The 8,199-nt window shown below is 42.8% G+C and overlaps 1 pseudogene; it reads left to right on the forward strand.

Moving 5' to 3' along the window:
* Positions 1 to 7,279, forward strand: part of LOC102759209 — a 15,547-nt pseudogene extending 8,268 nt beyond the window's left edge.
* The last annotated feature ends 920 nt before the right edge of the window (positions 7,280 to 8,199 follow it).

Below are 8,199 nucleotides of genomic sequence, written 5' to 3' on the forward strand. Positions count from 1 at the left end.
TCCCTTACTCTGGTCCATGGTTGATTCTTGTAGTTACCAACACGCTGACTTCAGAAGGACTCTGCATACCCACAGGCCCAAGATAGACACAGGTTCTTGCCTCCGCTCTCCTGAATAATGCTTGGGCACAGCTAAACACTTAAAATACACCGAGAGAGCAATAAATTGACTTATAAGCTATGACTTGCTCATTCTTACTTTGTAATCTATGCCCCACTCAGTTTAGCTCCTCCCTATATGCATCCAGGGGTAAAAAGGAAACCTTGAACATGCCTTACCTGAAAGTGTCCTTATGGAAGCACAGCCTCCTCAGTTCAGGCTCGTGGAAGGTGAGAAAAACTCAGTTATTTCTTTTATCAACTGAGTTCCCTCTCACAGTTGTTCTGTCCTATGTTTGCCTCTTATCTATTATGAGAGACACCAAGAATAACCTTTTGGGAAGAGCACACTCTTACCCTCACCCCCATCATCAATTCAAAAGTCATGCCCTGGCCCTGGCCAGTTTTGCTCAGTGGATAGAGCATCGGCCTGTGGACTGAAAGGTCCCAGGTTTGATTCCAGTCAAGGGCATGTACCTTGGTTGCGGGCACATCCCCAGTTGGGGGTGTGCGGGAGGCAGCTGATTGATGTTTCTCTCTCATCGATGTTTCTAACTCTCTATCCCTCTCCCTTCCTCTCTGTACAAAATCAATAAAATATATTTTTTTTAAAAAAAGAGTCATGCCCTGGCAGGACTCAGTATGATACTTATATTAGATTAGGACACAAGTAACCCTAGCTCTCCTACTGGGAAATGATACAGTGGGAAAGATAGATAGATATGGATATAGATATAGATGATATAGATAGATATAGATATAGATTTAGATACAGATGTAGAGGTAGAGATAGAGGTAGAGATATAGAGATAGAGATACAGAAGTAGAGGTAGATATAGAGATATAGAGATATAGACTAGTATTGTACATTTTGCTCTATTGCAGATGTATTAGTCAAGCTTAGAGTTCGTGAATGTAAGGGCAGGTTAGACACAATAAATAACCCTATATTTCTCAGGTAAAAGAAGTTCAGAGGTACATAGTCCACAGCTGTTAAGGTAGCCTCACAGCGTCAATCTCTGAGGCAGGCAAGCAAGGCTTCGCTGAAAAGGTTTAACATTTGATACAAAGAAACAGAACAAAAGGAATCAATTAACCTCCCAGGCCCCACAAATGGGATGTGTAAAGACAGAGGGATTGGAATATAGCTTGTAGAGGATCTCTAGGTAGTTCAGAGTTCTGGAGAGGGAGTATGAGGGCAACATGGAAGATTAGGGCACAATTATGAAGACCTTGTATGCTGGACAGAGGAGTGTGGATTTTAAGAGGGAGCCAATGAACAATTTTAGGCATTGGAGTGACACATCTGATTTTCACACCTGAAAACACTTACACTAGAAAATGTTCATCAGTGAGTGGTGCAGGGAAATACTGGCTCATCCCAAGAGAGTCACCAACAGATGCTAAGAACATCCCTGGTGGTGGGAGAAGTAGGAAGGAAGGGAAAGGCAGATAGCTGGGCTAAAAACACTTTACACACACACACACACACACACACACACACACACACACCTCACCCAGTACAAACACATTCCAAATTTGTGGAAATTTGGGGCTCAGATACACATAAAGGAGGGAAAATATTAAGAGATGGATTAAAAAAAAGTAACGGATTTAATTCTGACCTATTCTTTTGTTCTGTCTTTTATAGATCAGTCTCCTCCAGCACCACTTAAATGCTATCTCACTCTTAACATAATGGAGAGCCAATTTTTTAATCAAAAGCCATTTTTAGGATCAAAGAGAAACATATTTCTAGGCGGATAGTATGTTAGTTTTATCTTGTAACATCATATGGTGAGGGGTATTCAACTAAAATTAGAGATGATATTCACTGAAATTCTCCAAAAAAAAAAAAAAATCAAATGCTTCCAAATCTGGGGAGGAAAATTGAATCTTTTTTTCTCCCAGGATATTTTTCTCAAGTACTAGCGGAAGTGCTAATGAGAGACAGGCCTCCTTGCCATCCAGTGACAAATGTAATAGGTTACATGAAACCACAGAAAATGAGTCTATTTAAAAATGTCAGATACAACACTAAAGGAAAACTCGGTCTTGTATTTTTTCCTCTTGATCATGGTCTAATAGAGTCAATTCAGAAATGATTTCTTCTGAACTTGGTGATATTCGTGATTGAAATAGTGTTGCTAATGATAACAATGTGTAGAATTATTACATGGAAAATACTAATAATGCAAATCAGATGGTCCGTAGATGGAGTTCCCCTGCAGATTATTTTTTCCTAGGCATATTTGATTACTCAGAGATTAGCATATTAAAACTCAGATTTGTTCTAACATGCAGAGAATTGGGGTTTATAAGAACAAAATTAGACAATTAACCAAACTTTTGCTTATGCCAGCTTTACCACATAAAATAATGACAATGGGAGGCAGAGGGTGTAAAATAAAAAAATACTATTTTGGCTACTGTTGGCATCTTATGTTTTTGCTTATATCTATAAATAAAGTGTTCCATAAGACAATATTAAAATAATTGCAAAACTATATGAGCACTTGCTAAATCCAAGGCATAACTCTTAATCTATGGTGTAAAATAAGATGCATGTTCTGGAGTCTGAATACCTCCTGACTTCTTGATAATGCTTTAAAGAAAAAAATTAGAATATTTTCTTTTCCCAATCTAAAAATTTGTTTTAAACTATCTTTATATCTCTTACAGTTTGTATGACTGATGGTTACAGGGAACTATATTTTTTCTTCTGTAAGAGACAACATTTATAAAGACATATTATGTCACTAAATACAAGTCATTTCCACCGGTTTAAGAAGTAACAAAATCCCAGAATTAAAAAAACTGCAAACATCCAAGTAAATTTCTAGAACCATGTTCCAAAGCAGATGAGTATAGAGCATTGGGATTTTCTCAAAGAAATGAAGCTGTAATGGAGAAATGTTTTGGACCAAAGAGTTGGCATCAAACAAATCTTGGCTGTCACCACAAATGGGTCATAAAGCAAAGCATGTTAGCACACAATTGCACATTGTATAATAATTTAATTAGCATACATTATATCTCGAGTTCCAAAACATGTACTTATACATTATTTGTTCAAAAGATATAATTTTATCATATTTAGGTATACATGATATATCATATATTTTATATATAACATGCATATGTAATGTACTTTATATAAGATGTGTGTATATAACATATTTTCTATGTGTATGTAATATAGCATATAAATATATATATATCGAAAAATAGGATATATACACATATATTTATTCAATACATGCAGTTTTGACTATGTCATGTTGCAATAATAAACAACCCCAAAATCTTAACAGCTAACAGCAGCAAAGATTTAGTTCATGCTCCCATTGGGTGTCTTTAATTTATACAGATAGTTGAATGACATCTCCCATATTCTTCTTATCTGTACCCTGCCCTGCCACTAAAAGCTTCTTTTATGGTGTGGTTTTATTGCGGGGGGGAGGGCCTAGTGGATCATATTGATCGATTAAAACAAAACATTTGGAATTGCAATTACATAATATATGGTGAATGACCTTGAAAGTCTTTTTTAAAAAATTATTCTTTTTTCTTATGTCTTTGTTCTTTTTTTTCTTTTTTTCCCTCTTGTTCCTTTTTAAATAATCTTCAATCTATATATCCTAGTTCAAAGGGTGTCTAAAACAATAATTTGAACTTCCTATATAATGGAATAGTAAGGAAGATAGGAACACATTTTATTAATAAGTGCAGGTCCTTTTAACACTCATAACATCCACCAGAAATATTCTTTCCTATCAAATGATCTAAGCATTACCCATTTCTCTGTCTCACTCTCATTGCTATTGTGGTCCTTCCATCTCTACTGCAAAGTGACCCCAACTACTCTCTTACCTCCATTAAATGGTCCCCAACAATTGTGGCTGTTTCTAGGAATTGTTTTCAACAGTCCCTGCAGAGTTATCCAGGCCATATCAGAGATGCAACCTTCTCCCCCTCTTCCTCTACAGTGGTGCTGCCCATGCAATGGTAGAGGCTCTGACACTACCTCCACTGCAACTTCCTCCCTATGTGTGCTGCATGGGGTGGACAGTCCCTGAAATCATTTCACATCCATGGCACTCTGCATGAGGTTTCTCTGATAAACAAGAAGCAGATTTCCTTGGTCCTATATTCTCATAGTGGTTCCTAAGGAGTACTGCATTAGCATCCCAAAATCACTCAGATTGAACGGGAAAAATGATTTCTCTCCGTTTCCTACTAAAATCCTTTCTTCCCTAGGACTCAGACATGAGTCTCTGTGGATTGGGCAAAAGGGGGACCATGTACCTGAGACTATCATTCTGAACTCTGTCCTCAAGCTTCTCTTCCCCTTCTGGGCCTATGTAAAACAGTTAGTACAAAACTTGGCACACAGTGTTTGATCAAGATTACCTGTTACTATTATTTGACAAAAATTTCTCCTCTGGTCATTTACATTCCTTAGCATTTCATAATTAGCCTATTCTACATAAGCTTCAACATATCCTATATAATAAAAGGTTAATATGCAAATTGACCAAACAGTGGATCAACCGGTCGTTATGATGCACACCAACCACCAGGGGGCAGATGCTCAATGTAGGAGCTGTCCCCTGGTGGTCAGTGCGCTCCCACAGGGGGGAGCACCACTCAGCCAGAAGCCCTGAGCCAGGCTCACAGCTGGTGAACGCAGAGCTAATGATGTCTGACTGCAGGCTTAGGGCTGCTCCCTGAGGGCTCCCAGACTGCAAGAGGGCGCAGGCCAGGCTGAGGGACCCCCAAGTGCACAAACATGCAAGAGTAAGCCTTCCTCCCTAACCAGTTTGGCTCAGTGGATAGAGTGTCCACCTGTGGACTGAAGGGCCCCAGGTTCAATTCAGGTCAAGGGCATGTACCTTGGTTGCGGGCGCATCCCCAGTAGGGGGTGTGCATGAGGCAGCTAATTGGTGTTTCTCTCTCATCGATGTTTCTAACTCTCTATTCCTCTCCCTTCCTCTCTGTAAAAAATCAATAAAATATATATATTTTAAAAAGAGTAAGCCTTCCTTCCCCCAGCTGTGGCACCAGCCCCCCCTCCCAGGCTTCCCTTGAATAGCCCCAGTCTAATTAGCATATTATGCTTTTATTATTATATTTTGAAGCTTTCTTTCCATACATTATTCTTTGCTATTCAGCCATGAAGTTAAATAATCAGAAAGTCCACATTGCATCTTTCTGTGGACAATGCTAGGTCAATGAAATGCAGAGTCAGCCACGGAGTGCTTTTATCATGAGTCCCCAGATGCCCCTGAAATAGGTCAGCCTCTAGCCAACTCTCAGTGTGAAACAATGTCTGGGCAACAATTACATGACTGAGCTGAGCAGTAGATTCTTCAGTCCCAGTGGAACTCTGTTGATGTCTACAGCCCTGACCAACCATCTTGGCTGCAATCAAGAAAGACTATGAACTAGATCCTCCCAGCTAGGCTGGACTCCCTAACATTGCATCCCCTTGGTTAATTTTTCTAGCAGAGGCTTATGTAATGGAATCAGAGGCATAAATCACTTGAGACGACGCACCACAGATGCATATGCAAGGATTGAAAGAGATGCTGCCTTTGTGAGCCACATTCACTGGAATTTTTGCACACACACGCTGAACTGTGCATTAGTAAGGAGGGACCACACCTCAAACATCTCACTCGTTTATTTTGTGTGTTTGTCTATGTTTCCGACTCTGTGATCACATATTAATTTTGACCTCCAGGGGTTGCTATGAGGACTAAAACCGAGTTGATTCATGAAAAGCTCTTAGCCTGGTGAGTGGCTTTTTCTAAATCCATGGTGTTAGGTATTATATTTAGAAAGTCAAACTGAAAAGGGAGAGAGGTGATGAAGAAAAGGACCAGTCTACTTCCAACAACCGGTTGGACGGTGCTTCCTATCACTGGGATGCTGAATGCAAAGGGAGCAAGGCTTCCTTTCTACCTGCAAGTGAGAGTCTTTGATGATTGGCTGGTCTACCTGTCACTGCTCCCCCCCCCCCCCCCCCCCCCCCCCCCCCTGTGCATACACACCTGATTAACACTACATCATACCCACTACTGCATTTTCTGGCCGATATATACCGATCACTTGCTATGTGCCAGATGCTGAGGATGCAACAGTTCACAAGACGAGTAAGACCTTTGTCTTCGTGGAGTCTGGGTTCCATGGGCTGGCTACAGTCACGCTAATAAAGTCAACTGAGAATCCACTTCCCTGTGCACGTGGGGAAGGAAAGAGAGGCCACCAGCAAAGGAGGAAAAGGACAATGGGCAGAGGAAATGCCGAGGGAGACATGGGGGAAACGGGAAGGGAAGCCAGAAAGTATATTATGGGTGACTGAGAGAAGACGGGGGTGCAATGCAAATGAAAGGGAAGAGTAATCTTGAAAGAAAAAAAAAAGAAAGAAAAACCATTTTTAAAAAAGAAGAAATGTAAGTTCCAACACAGCGGCACCCTCCCGGCGGTCTCCCTGCAGCGGGACCACACTACCCCCACCTCCCGCCCGCGACCCAGCCCGGCGCCCGCGACGCCACCTGAAGGCTCCGCCCCCGGGAGCTGCGCGCGCCGCGGCGCTGTGACGTCAGAGGGCGTAGGACTTCCGCCTGTGACGCCTTCCCGGACCGTCACGGCGGAGCCCGCGGCCTTGCAGGCGCACAGGTGAGGGAGAAAAAACGGGGAAGGCCGGCCGGGCGTGCCCTTCCTTCTCTGGCTCCTCGCAGAGCCCCTGCCGCCAGCGCTGCGACCGCCCGAGGTCCGCGGCCACGTTGGCCGGGACCCCCTTTGGCTGCTGGCCCAGCGGCGCTCCTCTGTGCTCCGTCCTGACCCAGCACCAACATGCATGTGGGCGTCTTCTTGCGGGCCCGCGGGGGAGCAGGGGCAGGACGCAGGGCACCTGCCCGGGAAGACGTGGCCAAGAGCTGAGTCCTTTTCCCAGGGCAGCCTCTTGACTAGCCCTGTGGCGGCCACTCTTGCTCAGGGGCTCCTTTTCCGCACGTGCCCATCAGCGGAGTCCTTGAGCGTCTGGTCTGATCTCGGGGTGCTCGGGAGGATCGGTCCCCTCCCCCTCGTCGCTCCTGCACTTGTTACACTGGGTTCCCCCGGGCCAGTCTCTGAACTTGACGCGCCCTCTCCACAGGTGTGCGGTGCGGCAGTAGTTGCTGCAATAATGCTCTAGGGCGCCAAAGGCCAAACGAGCTTGCTCCCAGCGATTCAGAGCGCAGCGTTTTTGGGGAAACATTGGGGCTTTCTGTTGCCTGTACCCCTTATGGTGCATCTTGGTGTTTTACTGGAGCAGTCTGTGCCTCCGTTTTTCTCTGTGATTTGGGGGGTACATTCGTACCCACTGGATAAGGTTTTATCAACAGATAATTCATCTAGCATTTGGAACAGTGGTTTAATAAGCATTTAAAGAATGAGCCCCCCCCCCCATACACACACACTTTACAGCTAAGTTTTCTGCAGTAGGCGTTTAGTGCTTACACTGCTTTTCATTTATCCTTAATACTTTAACTGTAAACTCTCACCCTTGGGTTTTTATTTTTCTATAAAAGACAGGATGCAGCCATGTCCGATGTGGCTCAGTTGGTTGAGCAGGACTCCCTCCTGTGCACTGAAAGGTTGATGGTTTGATTCCCAGACAGGGCACATGCTGAGTTGTGGGTTGATCCCCGCTAGGGGGCAGGGATATGAAGGGGGCTGCCAATCCATGTTTTGTTCTCTCATCAATGTTTTTTTTCTCTCTCTCAAAAAAAAAAAAAAACCCAATTTAAAATATATATATATTTTTAAAAGATAGGTTGCAGATTGGGACACTTTGTTCCTTGATTCACAGGCTTAGAAAAAGCAAAGGAGTTATGGGGAAAAAAATGTTTTCCCCTTTTTTAGGTAAAGCTAATTCAGAAAGTTCATTGTGAGTGTAGTATGTGCTTTAGTTTTGATATTTCCTCAGCAGTGGTAATGAATTTTATATTCATCGTATAAGCTTGTGCTTCTGACCCGGTTGCACAAGTTTGAGAAGAATTTTACTGGAGGTTAGTTTGTTGTCCTTAAACTGGTAAAGTTAGACAAAATGTAA

Source organism: Myotis davidii, unplaced genomic scaffold, assembly GCF_000327345.1.
Source record: "Myotis davidii unplaced genomic scaffold, ASM32734v1 scaffold238, whole genome shotgun sequence".
Lineage (NCBI taxonomy): Eukaryota > Metazoa > Chordata > Mammalia > Chiroptera > Vespertilionidae > Myotis > Myotis davidii.